This window comes from Desmodus rotundus, chromosome 3 (genome assembly GCF_022682495.2).
Source record: "Desmodus rotundus isolate HL8 chromosome 3, HLdesRot8A.1, whole genome shotgun sequence".
Lineage (NCBI taxonomy): Eukaryota > Metazoa > Chordata > Mammalia > Chiroptera > Phyllostomidae > Desmodus > Desmodus rotundus.
The window spans coordinates 134,823,521-134,847,106 of NC_071389.1; the positions used below are offsets into that span (position 1 = coordinate 134,823,521).

General features: G+C 37.0%; 1 pseudogene; it reads left to right on the top strand.

Moving 5' to 3' along the window:
* The first annotated feature begins 347 nt into the window (after positions 1–347).
* Positions 348–23,586, top strand: part of LOC112318983 (bifunctional phosphoribosylaminoimidazole carboxylase/phosphoribosylaminoimidazole succinocarboxamide synthetase pseudogene) — a 67,410-nt pseudogene continuing 44,171 nt past the window's right edge.

Genomic DNA, 23,586 nt, shown 5'->3' on the forward strand with positions numbered 1-23,586 from the left:
TCCAGAAATGGCTCCCAGGTGTCCCTGCCTCCTGGGGTTAACCACCTTGTGTATAACACCTTGTATGGTCTGGACCTTTGTGACTTGCTTATGATGCATAGAATACAAAAAAAGAGATAGGATGCCAATAATATTAGTTTACAAAAGACTGATTTGTGTCTTGCTTGCACTCTAGTCACTCTTGCTTGATTTGTTGAAGCCAGCTGCTTTATTCTGAGTGGCCCTGGAAAAGCCCACACGGAAGTAACTGAGGGTGGACTCAGACCCGCAGTTTATAAGGAATTGTATCCTGCCAACAGCCATGCCAGGGAGTTTGGAGTGAGATCCCTTCCTAATAGAATCTCGAGATGACTCGGGCCCTGGCTGACATCGTGATTGCAATGTCGAAAAGAACTCAGATTAGAGAACCCAAAGAAGCTGTACTTAGATTCCTGACCTATAAAATCGGTGAGGCAATAAATGTTGTCAATTAAAGCCACTAATTTGCATACTAATCTGTTACATAGTTATAGATAGCCAATTCCATTGTATACATTTTAATGGTATACAAATATACCATTTTATTGGGACACCGTAACAGACACGAAGAACGTACAAATGGCTTTGGAAATGTGCTGTGTGTAAAGGCTGTAAGGAATTTAAAGAGCATATTAGAGAATGCCTAAATTTTTCTGCACAGACTGTTAATAGAAATTGAAACTGTGAAGACTTAGCCTCTAAATGAAGTGAGTAACGTGTTATTGAAAACTGGAGAAGGGAGTTTACTTGTTACGTGGTAGCATAAAAATAGAAACACGGTCATCCGCAGTTATGTGGAAACTAGAAAATGTACCTAATGAAGTTTGTGATGTAGAAAAGGAGATTTCAAAGCAGAGTTGAAGATGCTTCCTGAATTTTTCCTGCTGCTTATAGTAAAATATAAGTTCAGAGAGATAGGTTGAGGAGATTGACTACCTTTAAACAAAGGAGAACGAGAACTTGATGGTTTCAAAATTCTTGGCCTCTCCAGAGAGGGAAACATGTTAAAATTAAGAAATGGTATCTGAGCCCTGGCACAAAGATGTGTCCAAAAATAATCCAAAGGTTGTGAATACACAACCTTTTATTAAGACTTCAGAATGCTTTTAAAAGAATCAAGTATCATTTAGTTATATAAAGTGGTGCTTAAAAAATAAAAGTTTAGTCATATAAAGTGCTGTTTAAAAAGTACAGGCACAGCCCTGGCTGGTATAGCTCAGTAGATTGAGCATGGACTGCAAACCAAAGGGTTGCTGGTTCAATTCCCAGTCAGGGCACATGCCTGGGTTGTGGGCCAGGTCCCCAGTAGAGGGTGCACGAGAGGCAACCACACATTGATATTTCTCCCCCTCTCTTTCTCCTTCCCTTCCCCTCTCTCTAAAAATAAATAAATATAGTATTTTAAACAGTACAGGCTCAAACAATGGGCCTACTAAGAAGCTTAGAGCATTGTTTCTCAGCCATCTTAATAGGATCCCAAGGTGGAGAATAAATTATGTTGAAGAGATTTATGGGTTTGGGTTTTATCTAATGAAATAAACCCCAATAATACTCACAGAAGTGCATAAACTTTTTGAGAAAACTATCTTCAGAAACACAGCCAGCTTGGCCCTGGCCCAGTTCAGTTGGAGCATAATCCCATACACCAAAAAGTTGTAGGTTCGATTCCAGTCAGGGCACATACCTGGGTTGCAGCTTTGCTCCCTGGTCCAGATACATATAGGAGGCAACTGATCTATGTTTCTCTCACATCAATGCCCCCCTCTCTCTCCTTCTTCTCTTTCTAAAAGCAACAAACATATCCTTGGGTAAGGATTTAAAAAAAAAAAAAGAAGAAGAAAAGAAATATCTAGCTTGGACTGAAAGGAACAAAGAGTGTACAAAACAACAGGTTCTAGGACTTTTTAAATTCCACTGGGAGGGAGCTGACTGAGGTGCAAACACAGGCCTGGAAAAGTGAAAGGCAGGATCCCAGGGCAGTTAGAAGAGCACAGAGGGTGGAACCAAGAGCCCAGGGAATTACTCACAGGTCTGAAACCTAGTGTATTTCCAACATTTGTTCAGATAAACACCAAACTTGCTATGGACCCTGGGTTCTTTGTGTCTCCTACTGCTCCCTGTTTTGAACACAATTGTCTACAGCAGCTATCTTGTGCCTGCTTCACAATTGTATGCTAAGTGTGTGCGGGTGAGGGGGGCCAATGACTTGTCTTTTAATTTCTTTCTTTTCATAGATTTACAAATCCAAAGGAATTCTCTTCTAGTAGGCTTATTGACACCTGGATCTGATTTAGATAATGAGACTGTGGACTTTGACATGATGCAGTGGGACAAAATTTCGAGGCATTTGAGAGGAAGTGAATGTGTTTTGCATGTGAAAGGGACATGGTTTCTTGGGATCCTGATGAAAAGTGTTGGAGGCAGTTTCTCAAATGCCTCCCAATAAAACCCTCTTCCTGGTAAATCATGGGGTAATAAGCGATGAGATGTCACTCCCAAGATTCTCATGCAAAAGATTGTGTCTTCTCTCTTGCTCCAACTCACTCTAGCACCACCTCTCGCGTCCTCTCTCTCCATATGTATACATACATACATATGTGTGTGTGTATGTCATGATTGTCCTGGTGAAGCCAGTTGACATATCGTGAGCCCTTGAGGGTAACCTCTGGCCAACAGCCAGCTAAACCCTGTGTTGGGGCCCAGGGCAGGCTGCCCCACAATGGCATATTAATTATTTTAAATTAAAATCTTGGCACGCAGCAGGAGAGGGAGGAGCTCTCTAACTCTTTGTCTCTCTAAATGCAGGAAACAAACCTTCATGTCATAGGTGCCCTCTCAGCTCCTCAAGGCTAAGAGAAAACCTTATCGTAGGAGTTAAAAGCATTCGGAGTCAAAAAGCCTGTATATAGCTTTTTGTATACCTTATATACAAAGCTTATAACCCCTTTACTAACATACACGCTGAGCCCAAACTTGCTTAGACATCTTTCTAATGGGCGACACCTTTGTCTGTCCTACAATTTCTCACAAATATATTTATTTCTGCTTAAAAGTATAAAAAGATGCTTAATTTGATCATTTCTTAGAGGCTTCTTTTATAATCTGAGCATCATATTGTGATTCTCCCATGGACACATAATTGTTTTTTCTCCTGTTAATCTAGTGTTATGTCAATTTCAGTTTTTATTTTTATTCCAGCCTTAAGAACTTATCTACGGAACACCAGGTGTGTGAGCTTGAAAATACATCTCTCCCCAGCTGAGCCAAGGGATATCTGTAGCCCCAGCAGACTGCTAAAGCAGAAAAGTGGGTATTTATACACAGCAATCGATAACAGATGCCATTTTGATATTGGAGTAGGGCGCTGCCATAACAAAGACTAAAATGTGTGGGAAGAAGCAGAGAAGCCACCTAAGCTCCACTATGTAACAGTAGATTAAAGGAACATGGCTACTAAATGCAGTGATATCAGTACAAAAGGTGGCAGCCCCTGGGGCCCCCAGCCACAGTGGGACACAAAAGCAGGGGAAGCAGGCCCTGGGGACAGAGGAGAAAGTTAGCTCTCTTGAGTGGTGCTCCAAGGGCCACACAAAAATAACTAGCAGATTGTATTTGGCCTGTGGTATGTAGTTTGCAGACCTCTGATCTGTGCCTTCTGTCTGATTTTATACGTGAGGAAATTGAGACATTGTGAGTTAGCAACAACTATAGCAAAGAAATTATTTGAGAGGACCCATTCACTCATTTAACATACACACTATTCATGAGCTTGAGATGCAATCTGACTACCACTGTCTGTCTCCATACGACAAATGCTTTGATTACTCTCATGGACATGCAGATTACTACACTAACACAGTGCATCAGAAAAGAGACACATGACATCACTTCTTCTCTACCTGGAAGACTGATTATTTTCATCAAAAGGAGAGGAAGAAAGCAAATATATATTTATTTATTATTATTTTCCAAGCATTGAGACATTCTAGTTTACAATATTTCTGTAATACAGGCATTATCAATTTAGTTTTATAAATGAGTAAATATATACAACAAAACCAAAACAATGTGGTTATTGTAATGAAATTTGAACATGGATCTGACAACTACTCAGTTTCTAACCCAGTACTTATCCAGTCAATCAATGGTTCTCAATATTCTCAGTTTTGTTGCACAATTTAAAATACTGTGGTATCGGCCATTCGTCAGTGTTTTATTCTTCACTACTCTCTTGCTAGTTTAGTAGGATTTACTGCTATGACTGAGTTTTCATAACATTGTAAGTGAAGGTTCTCATATATCTGTGTAGATAATAGATTTTTAAAAATATATTGATATTTCACCATGCCTTTTATTTATTACTTTCAATAAGTTTTACTACTGCCATTACATCACATGATCCGTGTAGTTTGATATTACTTTTGATATATATCACCATAATTGCATGTACCCTATCGAATTAGCCATGTCAACACAAAACTTCCAGTCAGTGTTTCAAGACCAAATCTTCAGTGGCTGCTAAATATAGGCAACTGTTTGGGGATTTCCAGTTATACTGTACAAAGAAAAGACAGTAAAACATAACTTTTATGATGAAACCATAAAAATAAGGACCGATTCTTTGCTAGGTAATTTGGACACAGGTAATTGAATATGTGACCCTAAATCACACGTACAAGTATATTTTAGATAGCGTTCAGAGTTTTATTCTTGGGAACTATTCAATATTACTTCTACATATTTGACTCTGAGCAATGGCGTTCACCATGATTTGTGAACAAGGAGAGGGTAAGACTATCCGGAGTTAGAAGGCTTTTGTACTTTATTGAATTTAAAGTGCTGTGGAAGCCAAAGGGTAAAGTGTGTTGCATGGTCGTGCTAACAGACAGGTTTGTGGTTGCATCAGTGTAATCAAAGATTTAAAACTATAACTTTTGTCTGTATTCAAGAATAGAAAACTAAGTTCTCAGTATTGATCAACATTTTAAAGACTGTAAGATATAGTGTTACTTCATCTTTTGGAAAATTATGAAGAAATCTACAACTGTCTTATTTAATTTTAAACACAGAAGTTCACTAAATGTTGTTTCCTGAGTTGAATTTATGAGATAAGAAAATGTATTTTTTACATAAAGCTAAAGACTTTAAAGATAATAAGTCTATAATATGTAATTTTTATGTAAATATTTGGTCAGAATCATTTTTGTTAAGGGAAACATATTATTGAATAATTTAAAACTTTACTATGAAATAAAATGAAAGTATCCTGTTATTTTTTTTAAATATATTTATTGATTATGCTATTACAGTTGTCCCATCCCCCCCCACTCCACTCCATCCTGCCCACCCTCCTCCCTCCCACATTCCCCCCCCCATAGTTCATGTCCATGGGTCATACTTATAAGTTCTTTGGATTCTACATTTCCTACACTATTTTTACCCTCCCCCTGTCTATTTTCCACCTATCATCTATGCTACTTATTCTCTGTACCTTTACCCCCCTCTCCCCCTCCCACTCCCTTATTGACAACCCTCATGTTCTAGTTGTTTGCCTAGTTTGCTCTTGTTTTTGTTTTAGGTGTGGTCGTTAATAACTGTGAGTTTGCTGTCATTTTTACTGTTCCTATTTTTGATCTTCTTTTTCTTAGGTAACTCCCTTTAACATTTCATATAATAAGGGCTTGGTGATGATGAGCTCCTTTAACTTGACCTTATCTGAGGAGCACTTTATCTTCCCTTCCATTCTAAATGATACTTTGCTGGATAGAGCAATCTTGGATGTAGGTCCTTGCCTTTCATGACTTCAAATACTTCTTTCCAGCCCCTTCTTGCCTGTAAGGTCTCTTTGGAGAAATCAGCTGACAGTCTTATGGGAACTCCTTTGTAGGTAACTGTGTTATTTTCTCTTGCTGCTTGTAAGATTCTCTCCTTCTGCTTAATCTTGGCTAATGTAATTATGATGTGCCTTGGTGTGTTCCTCCTTGGGTCCAGCTTCTTTGGGACTCTCTGAGCTTCCTGGACTTCCCGGAAGTCTATTTCCTTTGCCAGATCAGGGAAGTTCTCCATTATTTGTTCAAATAAGTGTTCAATTTTTTGTTCTTCCTCTTCTCCTTCTGGCACCCCTATAATTCGGATGTTGGAACGTTTCAAGGTATCCTGGAGGTTCCTAAGCCTCTCCTCATTTTTCCAAGTTCTTGCTTCTTCATTCTTTTCTGGTTGGATGTTTGTTTCTTCCTTCTGGTCCATACCATTGATTTGAGTCCCAGTTTCCTTCTCATCACTATTGGTTCCCTGTACATTTTCCTTTGTTTCTCTTAGCATAGGCTTCATTTTTTCATCTGTTTTTCGAACAGATTCAACCAAGTCTGTGAGCATATTGATAACCAGTGCTTTGAACTGTGCATCCGATAGGTTGGCTATCTCTTCGTCGCTTAGTTGTATTTTTTCTGGAGCTTGGAAGTGTTCTGTCATTTGGGCCATTTTTTTTTTGTTTGTCTTGGCGCATCTGTTACTTTAAGGGGCGGAGCCTTAGGTGTTCACCAGGGCGGGGTAATGCTGGTTGCTGCGCTGTGACGCTGTACGTGGGGGAGGGGCCCAGTGGGAGCAATGGCGCCCACCTCACTCTCCTCTGGATTTCGATCTTCCACTCCGATACCCACAATCAAACTGGGCCACTCTGGTGCCGGTTCCTGAGTAAGTGGGCCTGTGCACACTCTAGGCTCCTGTTGGTCTCTCCAACAACCTCTCCTGTGAGGCTGGGAGTGTCTCCTGCTGCCGCCCCAACCCCCAGGGGCGCTTTCAATCAGAGGTTTGAGGCTTTATTTCCCGGAGCTGGAGCCCTGGGTTGCGCAGCGGTCTGCTTCGCTGCCGTTCGTCAGGTTTATCTGTGGGCGAATGTGGTGCCGCAAGGTGCTACCCGCCACTCTGCCTGCCCCACTCTCCGCCACTCTGAGTCCGGCCCTCTGGGTTTATCTGTGCAAATGTGGGACCACAGGGTCTGCTAGTGCTCGGACTGCCTGCGCCATTTGTCCCACACTCCGCCAGTCTCAGTCCCGCCACAGCCACGCGAGTCCTCTCCACCCCGGTGCCCATCTCCGCCCCTCCTACCAGTCTGGATGAATGATTATTTTCTGTTTCCTTGGTGTCAGTCCCCCTTGCTGTTCGATTCTCTGTCAGTTCTGGTTGTGCGAGGAGGCACAGTGTGTCTACCTATGCCACCATCTTGGTTCTCCCAGTATCCTGTTATTTTAGAGGACTTATTTCTTTTTATGACTCATTTAATCACCTGAAAAGATAACATTGGATTTATTTGATGACATTAAATAAGAATAATAAATGCCTATTTTATTTTAATCAGCAGAAGCCACTCAACTCCCCAATAACCTCAATTTACATTGCATCTTTTGTGTTAACCCAATTACTAATTTGAAGTTTAAAGATTTCAAATGCAAAGTAATAACTGTATTATTTTATTTGAAAGGAAAAATTATTAATACCTATAGTTTTAGTGGACATTTGAGATCATTTTAACGCTGAAAGGAATCACTAATGTGAAAGAAAACATTTAGGTTTAAATAGCATAAATCAAGCCAGAATTAACCTCATCTTTTTTCTTTCAAATTTTAATAATATTTCTGTTGCCCAGAGGATGTACTTCATAGCATGGTCTTCAAATACTTTACCATGTGCTTTGTACATAGTTAATCAATATAAATACTGACAGTTATTGATCATAAGCTTCTCAGAGGTTTCTTAACCCTTAAGTCAGTCTAATAATGTCCCCATAAACTATGGATTGTTTACCATTACTCTTATTCGTTCACTATAGTTGTCATGATACTAGGCAGTATCATCTTTGCCATCTGTGAAAAAATATCATCTTTGTATAGAGTAAAGGACATGATTCCCATTTCAAGCAACATTGAAATTCTGCATTGCAATAAAAAGTCTCCCTCCCTCTCTTTTAAATAATTCCTAAAAGCTGCATAATTTAATATCAAGGGACACATTTAATTGTCCACAGTAAGTGAAAAATAAAGATCAGATGTGCAGAATTCTTAAAATTTTGCAAAAAATTATTGATCAATATTATGCATTTTCATAACTTGTTGCAATTGGATAAAAAAACTTTGGTACAATTTTAGAGAACCTACATAAATATAAATCAAGGTCAGATGAAAGACATTTACCTGCTTATTTGATCTACTCAGTCTCTAATCATTTCTAAAAATGAGGACCTATTCAAATTTCAAAAGTGTATTTGGTCCCAAGTGAATTACCTGACTAATGAGTCCTTGAAAAAACTTTGTAGAAACTGAAAATATAAACATATACTTTTAGGATTTTGTACTTCTGGAATGAGTTAAACATATAACATATTCAAAATAACATATTTCCTGGTATTTTAGAACAATCTATTGTGGCTCAAACTTTGGAGTGAAAAGAAAGGTATGTTGGAAATATTGAAAGTTGAGGTCAGTGTAAATGAAAACAGGAAGGGAGGGACAGAAGTTTTTATTCTTATGTTACAAACATCTCTGCTCCTATTACACATGTTTTCCTTCGTTTCCTGTTTTATTCTCCTTTTCTTTTCTTCCTACTCACATTCATCTTTATCTTTGTCTTCATCATCTCAGATAATTAATTACTTTTGAAGCTGCCATGCCTGAAGTAATTCAAATTTATCAACTTGGATTAATGTAATGAATCATATGACACCCTTAGATTGAATAAAAAATGAAGACATTACTTAATTTTTTTAAATGAGAAAGCTAGACTCAGGAAAGGAAAAGTTTAAGTTTTTTCTGATTTTTTTTAGTAACTGTTCTGGAATGTGGGGTGTTCTTGTGATCATATCAAAGCTTACAGACTAGTGAGGGAAACAGACAAAAGGTAAGCATTGTTATGTAATAGGTTAAATTAGAATAAGAAAGAATCAGTTACAAGTAAAGCTCACTGGAGAGGCACTATAATGAAGTTTTGGTTGAGAAAAATATCATAGTCAACAGTGTATAAGCTGAGATATGAAGGATGAATAATAATTAACCAACAAAGTTAGAGAAGAAAGAGGGAAGAGAAAGAGTTTTCCATGTAAATAGCACTCATTTATTCATGCTTTCTGGCACAAATGCATTCATTCAACACCCATCTATTTTGAACACATACTGTGTCCTATCCATTGTTCTATGCATTAGGGATCTTAGATTGGAGGAGAAATACAAAGTCTCTGCCAGCACAGAGTTTACAGTCATGTCGCAAAGAGAGGCATTTATAAAAGAGTCACAGTGATAACCGTATCATGTGCATTGGGCTATAAGTGTATACATATATGAGCAGCAATTTAAGGGAAAGACTGGGAGCTGACCAGGCAAACGCTGTGGTTGTGGAGGTAGTTGCACAGGAAGTGGGGGTAAGGCACAGCATAGTCAAATGTCTTGTGGTGGAAGTGTAAGTAAGGGCCATACTTTCATTTCCAAAAAGATTAATGAGTCCAAAATAAAGCAATAGTATTGAAGATGAACCTGTGTTGACTCAGAAGACCAGAGAAGAGATTATTGCTATGATTTAGTAATTTTGCTATCTTTAAAATTATGAGTATATATGAAGAAAAATTATGAGTATATATGAAGAAAAAGAAAAATCTTTACACGTTTAAAATCAAAAAGATCTGGCCATTATCTATCAAAGTCAAATCTATACATACATTATAATATAGGAATTAGACTTACAGATACACTTAACAGAAATACATATACATATGGCCACCAAAAATGCTCATAAAAATGTTAACACTATGCTTAGTATAATAGCTCAAATTTTGAAATAACTGAAAAAGTCTTCAACAGAATAATGAATAATTAAATTTTGTATATTTATACAATAGAACAATATAAAAATAAATTTATGAACTGCAGTTATAAGCAACATGTAAATGGATGTGGCAAACATAATATTGAGTGATTAAAAATAGATTTAAAAAATACAAAGTGTTTGATTCCATTTTATAAAGTTAAAAATTACTCAAAACCAATCAATGTTGTTAGAATTTAGGTATTAATTTTTGGAGATGATAGAAGGGTAGTAGGCAGAAAGAGACAGAAATAGTTCTTTTTTTAGTTGTTGATTATGTGATAATTTACTAAGCTGTATAGTAATGAGTTGTACTCTTTCCTATATATGCATTGTACTTTAATTTCTTTAAAAAGATCTTTAAGTAATCAAACACATAGTTTGCATGTGAAGAAATGGGTAAACTGGAGCCAAAGAAAATCATAGCGTTCTAGAATTATAGATATTTGTGGCATTCACTGGAGGATATTAGAGGAGAGGTAAGTTCAGGCACAACAGAAGGTTTTACTTATGGTTTTGGATATTTGAAGTTTGACGTGTCTTTTTTTATACTTAGGGGAAATGTAAAGGAGGAAATAAGGTATACGTTTCACAGCTCATAGGAGTTCTGGGCTGAAAAAAGAAATGTATAAGTTCATGTGCACATAGGTGTAAAAATAAAATCATGTCAGCAGCTAGAATTGGCACATAATTAAATTTAGAGCAGGAAAGAAATTGAGTATGGGTTAGTGAGAGATGCGGACATATGGGGGTGAGCAAAAGTAGGTTCACAGTTATTCATAAAGAATGATGATAACCTACATCATTCATAAAGATGTAGGTTATGATTATAACAATAGTTTTATTATTATTAAATGGACAACAGTGTGGTGATTGTGGGGGGAAAAGGATAAGGGGACTAAATGATAATGGAATAAATATATTAAAATATGAAATATTTAAAAAATCTAAAAGAAATAATACAAGAATAAACTTTTTCACATACACACACTGTAAAACTACTTTTGCCGACCCCTGTATAAATAATTCTTTTAATAAAATTGGTCTTGATGGAGAGGGGAAATCAAAAAGAGGAGATCACCGTGTCTGGAATAGAGAAGAGAGAAGGCTACTGGTAAGAAATGTGGTCAAGTTTGTTATTGGTGGGGACTTCATTTAGAGCAATGGCATTGCACAAGAGGAAGCAAAAATAGAAAGGAAAAAAATGGAAGATGATATATTCTGGGGCAATCATTTATAAGTCCATACTGGAATGCTCTTAGGTAAGACAAAAACCAGTTTTAATATACAGAAGAAAGCAAAAACCACAGTGTTTCTGTCCTTCATAGACTGAACATATGAACAGAAAATGGGTTTCAAAAAGAAAAAAGAAGAAATAACTAACAGCGGAGGATTCCTTAAATGCCGGAAGTAGATTGTCTCCAACATATAGAACATAGAGGCTTTCCCTGGAAACTGGCTATTCCAGTGTGTGTTTTGTGAATAAGAGAAAAATAGTAAAAGATGCATGAATATAGGTAGATCTGTAGTTCTACTTTTGAGGAATTGAGGGATTTCATATTTAACTTCTCCTGTTTGAGAATGTGGTGTGGTAGGCAAGCTTAGAAGTTTCAGCCTAAAATATACCAACATAGCTGAAGCATAAATTTTGGATGATAAGCAGAAAGAAGGTCAAGAGGTAATATTTTCTTATTAGAATGAGGTAAGAACAAACAAGACCCAGTAAATAACGTGAATAGCATGTGAAAGAGAGTACATATTTATAAGTGCATTCATTGCCTTGTTAAGGCAATGGGGAAAAATAAAAACATTTAAGAAGGGAATGGATATATTGAAGGATTTTACCTTTTCCCACATTAGTTCTTTATGTTTACTTAGATATTCATTATGGCTTTTAGCACTAATTTCCACATATTTTGAACACATTCTTCCTACCCCATTCCAGTTTTTAGAACAATATAAATGGATGTAAACTGCTAATTAGAAAATTGAAGAATTTTTTCATCTATAATTGGTGTGTGTTGACAGAGGAGAAAATAAGCCTAATATACTCAATTCTTATAAAAGAGAGGTAAAAGCTAGTGCAATACATAGGTTAATAAATTGTGTACAAAGAAAGAAAATAAATATCTCAGTACCACAGAGCACTGATGAAAAGAAGCATCAGAAATACTTTTGATAAAAAATTGGACATCCCAAAGAAATTGAGGAATTATTGACTGTGCCAGCTACATATTGCAGAGTTCTATAGTCAATATAAGAATATATATGTTGATTCTAATTTATTCTCTCTCTTTCTCCTCTAATCTTTCTATTTTTTCTCTCCCTTAAAATATTGTTTCTTTGCTTAATTCTCAGTAATTAAGGAGCAAAAATGTACAAAAAGTAGATAAGGCATTTCTCACAAACAATTTCATGAGGAAAATGAAAATCACATACACCAAAAAAAAAAAAAAATCAAGCATGTGAGTGCCATGACTGAAAACTAGCAGAAATAGTAAAGATCTGTAACACACTTCAAAGTTGGAATTATCAGACACAAATTACCTGAAAATATTTTTAAGCTTCACGATATCCAAAGAAAATACATGTTTTAAAAATATCTGCTAGGAACTTAAACTACAGAAAATTAAGATATTTAAGGAAAATAACCAAGACTTCTAGAAACATATGTATATACTTTCTCCCTAATAATTGAAATAAAAATCTCCAAGAATACACTTAACATCAGATTAGACAGAAACACATGCTGACAAGCTGGAAAAGAGAACAAAAAATTTTTACAGGATGCAACTCATAGAAATGAAAAGATGAAAGGTAAAGAGTCAAGATGGACTGGTGATAAAGTAAAAGTTTAACATATCTCATTAAGTTTTCAAAAAGAAATGAGACAAAGAATGGGTAGAGGCAATATTCAGAAGAAATAACTGTCTGAAAATTTGCTTGAGATGATAAAATGAACCAATCTGCACATCGAAGAACTAACAAATCACAAATACAATACATACGAAAGGCATCCAGATGTTCAGTTTCTGGTTCAGCATATCAAGAGCTTAGAAATCACCATTCCACCTTAACAACAAGTAAAAACGTGAACAAACTTAAAATCAACACTTTTTTCTTAGATCCAACAGAGAAGTAAGCTCACAGAGTGAACCCCTGCCTCCAAAGTTGAAGACACTGGAGGATACAGAGAATCAGCTTATCTGAGCCGAAATTGACAAGCTGAAATCTCCCCTGGAACCAATGTCTGGGTAGGAAAATCTGAAGTGTAACTGATGAATTGATGGAGGCTAGGTGTGAAAAGGCTGAGATTTAAAAACTCTGAGGTGGGATTAGGGGGCCCACAATTGTGTGTTTTATCTCCTGGAGTTCTACCAGGTTCTTACAGTGAATAGCAGAGAAAAATCCATTTGACTTTTATCAAGGAGAAAAGGAATGTAGCCAGATAAACGAGCCAGAGTATTCTGTTTTTTCTTATATACTAGAGGTAAAAATCATTATAGAAATGAGAAAGGCCTTTAATGGGCTCATTGGCAGTCTGCATGTGGCTGAAAAAAGAATCTCTGAGCGTGAAGATACGTCATTAGAAATTTCCAAAACTGAAATGAAATAGAGGAAAGATGGGGGAAAGAAAGAAACAGGAAATACAAAAACTGTGGGAAAACTACAAAGGTTTATCATATGCAAAATGGGAACATCAGAAGGAGAAGAAGACAAAGAAACAAAGAATATTGGAAGAAATCATGACTAAAAATTCCCAAATTAATGTCACACCTCAAACCAGAGACCCAGCTAGGTCAGAGAATACAAAGCTGAATAAATGCAAAACAAACGAACAAAACAAAACAACACCACACCTAGACATATCATATTCAAACTGCAGGAAATCAAAGATAAAGCAAAAATCTTCAAGGTCGCTAGAGATGTGGGGGAGGAGGGAGGAAACACCTTACCTACACAGGAACAGAGATATGATTACATCTCACTTTTTCTCAGAAACTATGGAAGCAAGAAGAGTAGAATCAATAAATATTTAAAGCATTCAGAGAAGAAAACCCACCAGCCTAGAATTCTGTACCCTGTAAAGTTATCCTTCAAAAGTGAAGGAGATATAAAGACTTTCTCAGACACATAAAACTGTGGGAATTGGTTACCAGTAAATCTGCCTTGTAAGAAATGTTTAAAAGGAATTCATCAGAGCAAAGGAAAATGATATAGATCAGAAACTTAGATTTCCATAAATAAAAGAAGAGCATCGTGGAAGAAATACATGAAGGTAAAATACAAAATTTATTTTTTATTCTTAATTGAACTAACAAGTAAGTTGTTTAAAATAACAGCAGCAATGTAATAAATTGGATGATTATAATTTAGGTGTGAGAGAAATGAATGCCATCAATGATGCAATGGATAGAAGGGAATTAAGACTATTTTATTATTAATAGGTACTTGAACGACTTGTGAAATGGTATAGTGTTATAAAGTTATATGATAAAAGACTATTATTTAAAATACACAAAGAACTCTTAAATTTAAAAAGTAAATGAACAACTTAATTAAAAACTGGGCAAGAGGATTCTGGTCAAGATGATGATGTAGGCAGACAGGGCTCGCCTCCTCTCACAACCACATGAAGATTACAACTAAAATACAGAACAACCATCACAAGGATCACCAGAAATCGGGTTGAATGGAAGTCTGACAACTATGGAATTTAAGAAACCATATCCATACACACTGGTAGGAGGAGTATGGATGTGGAATGGACTGGCCCTGCACCCACTTGGATAAAAATTTGGAAGTGATATCTCAGGAATGAGGAGTCCCAGACTCACATCAGGTCCCCCAGCCTCGGATTTCAGTGCCAGGAATATAAGTCCCCGTAACATCTGGCTGTGAAAACTAGTGGGGATTGAATCAGTGGAGGAAGCTGCTGGAACCCCAAGCAGTTCCTCCTGGGGAACCCACACACTTACTAACCTACTCAGACTAATTCCCTCTGAGCTCTAGCTCCTGGGTGTCAGCTGGAAGGCCACCAGTGGTATATAGGGAGAGAATGAAGTGTCTGGCATCAGGGTGAGCAGAGGCCATTGGCCTTTTGCTAAGCTCTCCTCCCACAGAGCTGGTAGGCTGGTGCCATACCTGAGATTCTATCAACCTGTCTAACACTGTGTGATCCACCCTACAGATCTAGAGACATTCTACCCCACCCAACTTAATAGCAAACCCAAGGTGTTTTTTTTCATTAGAACGGCTGGTCTTGGCTCCTTATTCCTATCAAACAAGCAATAGCTGGCTTCAGTCAGCCCTACCAGGAGCCAGAGTAGAGTTATAGCTTGGCTTCACCTAGGAATCTCCAAGCCCAGGACAAGCAGAAGCCATCTCAGATTGCTTTACAGCTCAGGAAAGGTGCCTGGGCAAAACACAGGTAGGGGCTGACCTTGGCCTGAACCACCAGGGAAACCCTAGGGCCCAGTGTACAGCTACAGAGCACGTTGGAGCACCACCACACCACCCCCTGCAGAGCTGATCCTCCACAGAGGGCGGAGGTTGGTGGTTGTGGTCACAGAAAGTCCTTATAGCTGACTGGCCTGGGTAAATTCCCTCCCATTGATCTGCCAACAGCAACCAAGGCTCAACTACAAGAGGAGGGTGTACTCAGCCCACAGGAAGGGCTCACCTTGAGTGCCCAGATTGGGTGATAGGGGAGGCTGTGCCACTGGACCCTACAGGACACCTACTACATTAGGCCACACTAGCAAAACATGGAGTCAAAGCATTTCTACCTAATACATAGAAACAAACACAGGGAGGCTGGCAAAACAAGGAGACAAAGAAACATGGCCCAAATAAAAGAATAGATCTAAACTCCAGAAAAAGAGCTAAACAAAATGGAGATAAGCAATCTATCAGGTGAGGAGTTCAAAACACAGGATGCTTAAGGAACTCAGAGTGGACCTCAGCAGCATAAAAAAGAACCGGTCAGAAACCAAGATTACACTAATTGAAATAAAGAACAATTTACAGGGAAAGAACAGTAGAATGAATGAAGCTGAGAACTAAATCAATGATTTGGAACATAAGGAAGAAAAAACAACCAATCAGAACAACAAGAAGAAAAAGGAATCAAAAAAAAAAAAAATGAGTATAGTATAAACACCCTCTGGGACAACTTTTAGAGGTCCAACATTTGCCTCATAGGTATGCCAGAATAGTTTGAATAGGCAGAGCACAGAACATTTGTAGTACCATGAAAGTATTCTGTTTGATACCATACTGGTGGATACATGTAATTAAACATTTGTCAAAACTCATAGAAGGTGCAACACCAAGAGCAAACCCTAAGGTAAACTATGGACTTTGGGTGATGTGTCAATGCGGATTCATCAATTTAACAAATATACTATTCTGGTGTGGGATATTGATAGTGAAAGAGGATGGCTTGTGTGTGGGTGGCAGAGAACATAGGAAAACTCTAGTTTCTGCTTAATGTTCCTTTCAACCTGAAACTGCCCCAAAACAGTTTATATAAAAACAAAAACAAAAACAAAAAAGAAATACCCCAGCATGCATCTACATAAAGTGCCACAAGTTTTTCTATGTTTAGCTTAGTAGAGTAATTATTGCTTAATAGGGTTTTTGGTTTTGTTTTTGTTTTTTCTTTTGAGACTACCCCTTTCCTGGCTCTTTTGCTAAAGAAAGCAGGCCAGGTTTTTTTTTTTGTTGTTGTTGTTGTTGATAGTTGTGAGTTTGTTGTCATTTTACTGTTTATATTTTTGATCTTCTTTTTCTTAGATAGCCCCTTTAACATTTCATGTAATAAGGGCTTGGTGATGATGAACTCCTTTAACTTGACCTTATCTGGGAAGCAGTTTATCTGGCCTTCCATTCTAAATGAAAGCTTTGCTGGATAGAGTCATCTTGGATGTAGGTCCTTGCCTTTCATGACTTCAAATACTTCTTTCTAGCCCCTTCTTGCCTGCAAGGCTTCTTTTGAGAAATCAGCTAGTAGTCTAATGGGAACTTCTCTGTAGGTAACTCTTTCCTTTCCTCTTGCTTCTTTTAGGATTCTCTCTTTATCTTTAATCTTGGGTAATGTAATTATGATGTGCCTTGGTGTGTTCCTCTTTGAGTCCAGCTTCCTTGGGACTCTCTGGGCTTCCTGGGCTTCCTAGAAATCTATTTCCTTCGCCAGATTGGGGAAGTTTTCCTTCATTATTTGTTCAAATAAGTTTTCGATTTCTTGCCATTGTTTGTCCTTCTGGCATCCCGATAATTTGGATATTGGAATGTTTCAGGTTGTCCCAGAGGTTTGTAAGAGTCTCTTCACTTTTTTGAATTCTTGTTTCTTCATTTTGATCTGAATGTATGTTTATTTTTTCCTTTTGTTCCAAGTCATTGCTTTGAGTCCTGGTTTCCTTCCCGTCACTGTTGGTTCCCTGAACATTCTTCTTTATTTCACTTTGGGTATCTCTCATTTGTTCTTTCATTTTTCGACCAAGCTCAATTAGATCTGTGAGCATTTTGATTACCAGGGCTTTAAATTCTCCATCAGATAGGTTGGCGATCTCCTAATTGCTTAGTTCTGTGGCTTTGCTCTGTTGTTTCATTTGGGCCATATTTCTTTGTCTTGATGCAGCTGATAAGTTGGAAGGGGGCGGAGCCTTAGGTATTCACCTGGACAGGGCAACCCTCCGCAGTAGCTCTGCCTGTGGGGGAGGGGACAGAGAGGGAACAATGCAGTTCCCCTGCTTGTCTCTAGTGCACTTTTCAAGGGACTCTAGGACTCTCCTGTGAGACTGGGAGCTTCTCCTACAACTGTAACCGCTGTAACCCACAGCCACCTCTGAGTCCCCTTAAGCCAGCCCCTCCCTCCAAGCCTGCGGAGCTGGGCAGCCAGCCCCACCTCCAATATCTGCAAGTCGCTGGGGTTTTTCTGAGTTAGCTCACGTGGTCTGCCGCCTTACTAGTCTAGTTATTCTGGTTGATTTTTTTCTTTAATTCCTTGGTTGTCAGAGTTATATGCAGTTTGATTTTCTGGTGCTTTTGGTTGTTTATTGATTTCAGATTGGTTGTTGTCCTCCTTTAGGTTGTGGGAGGAAGCGAAGGGTCTCTACCTACACCTCCATCTTGGCCAGAACTCTAGCAGGCCAGTTTTGAAGCTTGTTTTATCTGCACCTGCTGGCATTTCTGGGCTGCTGATTTCTTCAACTTATTTTCTAGGATGTCTGAGGCAAAAAGAAAACCCAGAGAACACTCTGTCATGTCTTTTCTTGGATCCTAAGTTCCCTAATTTGCCTACTTTTTTCCACCTTTTAGAATTTCTCACATTTGAATTTGTGTTTCAGTTTGCCTTTTTGCTTCCAAAATAAATAAAGAAATATTTCCATGCACTAGAAAATCTACAGGTATAAAATGAAAATATTACACAAAATACACAATAGGAACAAAATATAAGATTATAAGAAACAATCTTACCAGAATTGTGCAAAATATTTATAAGAAATAATATAAAACATTAGGCAATGACATGAAGAAAAAACTACAAAATGGAAAGATAGATTATTTTCATTGATTGGGTGATTAAAAGTGGTGAAGATTTCTATTATTTTAAAACTGATTATCTCATTTAATTCCCTTAAAAAATCCATGAAATATATTTGTGTCTTAAGGTTAGGAAAAGATTTCTTAAAACACAAACTTAATTAGCATAAATATAAAGATTGTCATCAATCTTTACATTCAAGCTTATTAAGATTTGTATTGTTGTCAAGCTTGTAATAACAAAGATCCAGTATTTAGCATATACAAAAATTCTATCAATAAGAAAAAGATTGACAGCATAATGGATGATAGGAAAAATACTTGAACTGGTACTACATGAAAGAGAAATTCCAAATGAAATGCTGCTCAACATTATTAGTAATCAGGAAAGTGTAATTAAGCATTATTAAAAACCCAAAAGAAGGATAAAATGTTCAATGCAGTTAATCACCAAGTGTTAAGAGTATGGCATCAGTTAAGATTTTCTGGAAGTAGATTTGGAGTCAGTGTTTTTTAGGAAAAGAGGGGAAAGAAGCAAGATTGGGAAACTGGAAATGTCCAGCTGTGAAACGTCACCGGAAGACAGAATTTATAGACACTACAGAGTACTCTGCAGTTAAAATGCCTCATCAGAGTTGTCCTATAGAAAGCTGAAATGGCGAGGCTTTCTCATGTCTATTTGAATAAGTCACTGGATGCAGGCCATCCAAAGGAACGGTGGGACCACGGTGAGAAAGCTCTGTGCAGCTGAGCCAGTCCCAGAAGGCATCAGCAGCTGAAGGCTATCCTGTCAGCCCCGCCAACAGCTGGGCCAACAAGTTCTTCTTCGAAGGAGTCTCAGGGAGTGCACCTCCATGTGCACAACTAATGCGAAGTGTCAGGCACCTCTGGAGTTTTGTCAGTTGGTACCACCACTTTGAAAAACCACTTGGAATCATCGAATAAAGTTGTAGATGTACACACTCTGCAATTTAGCAATTTCCCGTCCAGTCATACCTTGTTTTCAAACTTTAGAGTGTGTCAGAATTAACTAGCAACCCTGTTAAAAAGATTGCTGGACCCCAAATTCAGAATTTTTGATGAACTGCATCTGAGGTAGAACTTAAGAATGAGTACTTGGAACAAATCCCCAGGGTGATGCTGTTACTGCGGGTCCGGGGACTGCACCGAATACTAGTGCGCTGCCGAAACCGCGTGCCCATTCTGCATGCCCCCTTCATGCCTTCCAAATCACACACTCTTGTGCGTACACCTGTACATCTCAGTGTCGTTTACAAAAGCTGGAAATGGCACAGAATGAATATATAAATGCTAGTACGGTCATACAGTGGAACTCAATAATAAAAATTATTACTTGATAATATACAGAAATATAGTAATAATAAAATAATCACACGAACAACATGCAACAACAGATAAATGTTAAAGTGTTGAAAACATCTATGCTGTATTAGTAACGAATGTGTATTAGGACACAAATTAAGGGGGTAAATTATTCTTAAGAAGCTAAGGTAGTTATCACAAACCTCACAATATGGGTTAATTCTGGAGGGAGGAAGGAATTTATGTTGAAAAAGATGCTCCTAGGAGGCTCATGACATGTTAACAATGTTCTATGACATTTCTTGACCTGTGTGGTAGTACATAGGTGTTCACATTATCATTATTTTGTACATTACACATATCTATTTTATATGCTTTCTATAGGGATTATATATCAAATAATTAAATAGAAATAAAATAATTGAACAGCATAGCAAATTTTTGTAATAAAATTGCTATTTATCTTCTATGAAGATTAACTCTAATATAAAAGCACTGTTATCTCTTATGGCAACTATTTGGAATCTCATTAAGTTTACAACACTTATTTCTCACGGAAATTGCTTCCCTCCTCTGAAGAGAATGTTATCTCTAGTCAGGTATTTTATGAAACCATGAAAACTTGTTCTGCTTTCAAAATCAGATATTCTCATAGCACACAATTCCCTTAGAAATTTGGCATTAGATTAAGTAGACCGGTATATTTCAAGATTTCAAGTAATCATCATTAAAATCACTACAACAAACTCCCTACCCATTTTAATCTGATAAAGGTAAAAGATGCTTAAATTTGAAGAATTGCCTATGAGGGGGCTACCTGCTATTGTTAGCCACGATGCTTTAAAAGAGAAACTCAACAAATTCACATAACCCATGGCAATGAAAGGGGGTCATTTATCTAAACTAAATAAATGTATGTTCGCTTATGAGTATTTTGCAACTTTGTGGGTACTAATAATGTCTCCAGCATATCATGAATAAAACACCTGTCGAATCTCTTACAATAAGTGCAAACGAGTACTAGTACATGGACTTGCTCTTTAAAAAAGATTATCAACAACATGTAAATCATGTTCTGCATTTCCTTAATGGGATAAAATTGTTAGAATGGGAAAGCTAGAAGTATTTATTTACTTATTTCTGACAAGATCACATGCTTCATGTTGAACTGCTTCCCATAGGAATTGCTGCTGGCTGCCAACTTCATTTGGATTTCTTTGCATGACAATAAAGCGAGGCTCCATTAAAGTATCATTTGCAATGAATTTACATCCTTCCTCAGGGATAAATCTAACCATTAGACATTATGCAGAAGACTGACTTTTATAAAAGACTACTGTTCTTCGAGTTCAAAGCTGCATTCAAAAATAGCCAAGGATAAAACAGAAATATTTGACAGTAAAAGTAAGATGAATTAACTTTCACATGATCTTGAAAAGCCATTTCCAAATTCCAGTTAAAATGCTAGGGAATGTCTATGAAATTTAGAAGATAATCTAGAGGCTGGCAACATGTATTCATGTATTTGTATTCTTCACACAACAAACCTGATACTCTAGCATCAGAAAGAAATTAAGAATAGCTTTAAAATTTAAAAATCTATCAAAGATTCTATGTTCAAGATCCAGTCTATAGCTTTATATAAATATATATAATAACTGTATGTATATATATTTATACATATATATATTTCACTAATTAGAGAAACTTACACTTGCTAGCAATTCTTTCTGATATGAAGGTCAATTGTGGTATAAGTAAGGTTGATGTTGGCAGCTTCTAAAGATATTTTAAAGACTGATATTTCTTTTTTTTAATATATTTTCTTTATTATGCTATTACAGTTGTCCCATTCTCCTCCCTTTATTCCCCTCCATCCTGCACACCCCCTTCTACCTGCATTCCCCCCCCATTTAATTCATGTCCATGGGTCGTACATATAAGTTTTTTGGCTTCTGCATTTCCTATACTCTTCTTAACCTCCCCGTCTATTGTCTATTTACCATTTATGCTACTTTTTACAGAGAATAAGGACTGATGTTTCCTAATAGACAATCACCACATAAAAGCCAGCAGAATATCACTGGAATGGGTATGTTTATGTACAAAATAAGCTATATATCCTTCTAACGGAGCATTTTGTTAATATGTGAACCTCATCAAATTTTGGGTTGAAGATTATGTAAGAACAGATATATTTTATTTAGTTAACCATTATTAAAATAAGAAATACTCTAAAGACTAATAAAGGAACAAGCAAAGTATGATTAATTTTACAAAAATTTGAAATGAAAAGGGATATACGATAAATGTAAAATAATATGGTAGAATTAATACCAAATGTATCAGTGATCACAGTGAATTAAACTGTTAAAAAAAAGTCTCAGGTTGGACAACAAAGCAAAAGCTTCTATGTTTTTGAAAAGGAGAAAGTTAAAGAGCACAAAAGATTGAAAGTAAGTGAATAAGCAGATATTCAGATGTGTGTATACATATACATATTTACATATTTATATACATGTATACCTAATTTATAAAGTCCATTTCCTTTATAAAGTGCATTATGTTGAGTGATCAGTTACCACATGGATAAATGAAGAAAAATTAAAATTGAATGTCTTTCATTATTCCAGCAACCTGAGAAAATTTCTTAAGCAAAATACTTGTAATGAATGTTATTAAGAAGGTGAAACAACAGATAGTAAAGAGTCGTGCCTTTTTACTGTTTACACAATTTTTCAATTGTATGATTATTCTAAAAAGGAAAGAAACACGACTGAATGTGGGAGGCTGTCGCTGAGCCTGGAGGACGGTGGGTTTCTGGTAAAGGCACTAAAATGGACACAACACAGTGCTTTGGGACTTCTGGCTTGTTTACTTTTATTTTTATTTTTTTGTACTTTCAGGGAAAATTAAGTTTTAAATTTAGTAATAGAATCACTTCTTACAAAAAGTGGAGACCAAATCAATAATGTAATCGAAAGCAAACTTATAAAAAGCCATAACAGGCCCTTCTGGTACAGAATGTAAAGCAACGCACCTGCAGCTTTCCTGGCGTAAACTGACCCATTCATCAGTCTGAAAGTAGAGGCTGCGGAGTTAGCAGTTAAGAGTTGCACTTAGTAATGTACATCCACTGTATTAGTAGTAGTGTTAAGGTTTTTGTTATTTTAAATTTCAAAGCAAGTATTTACAGTAGAGAGTCTCTGAGAATTTCGGTCATAGGGACAGTTACCTTAGGAGATATGGGGTCTTGTTACTCCAGCATTTATTCCTGTGAGATTGTGAGGAGAGAACTGTGCCAGCAGCGTCATGTAAACGCACACGCTTTTCCCCTCACCTTCGAAACAAGACTAAGATTTTAGCAAGACTAGTTTTGTTACAGCTTGTTCTGGAGTCCAGCCCATCGTGATATTTAAGTTCCGACAAGTCAGACTCCGAGAGGTGCCCTGGAACGTGGGGGTCAAACACATACGACAGGATGTTTTCTTTGAAAACAATGAATCCCCCTGCTATAAATTATCCTTAAGAAGAAAATGACAAACTAGTGACTGAGTTATGAAATTGGAGCCTCTCCCATTGAGGGTAAGGAATATATTAATCTCTCTATCGCAGTGGGTTAAGTGGATCCATTACTTATAAGAAGATATGTAGGGATTGTAATGTGAAATTTCAGAGAATGTGAGCTCTAATATCAACACTGATAATGGAGAATACTCGGCTCTCTCTGTTGTACATCTGCTCTCCTAATCCCTGCCCAAATATTCAGAAAGAAGCCGTTTACTACACATCAAATATTTTCAAAGGCCCCTCAAAACTGCATTTTTACTATAGCATATTACATAGTGG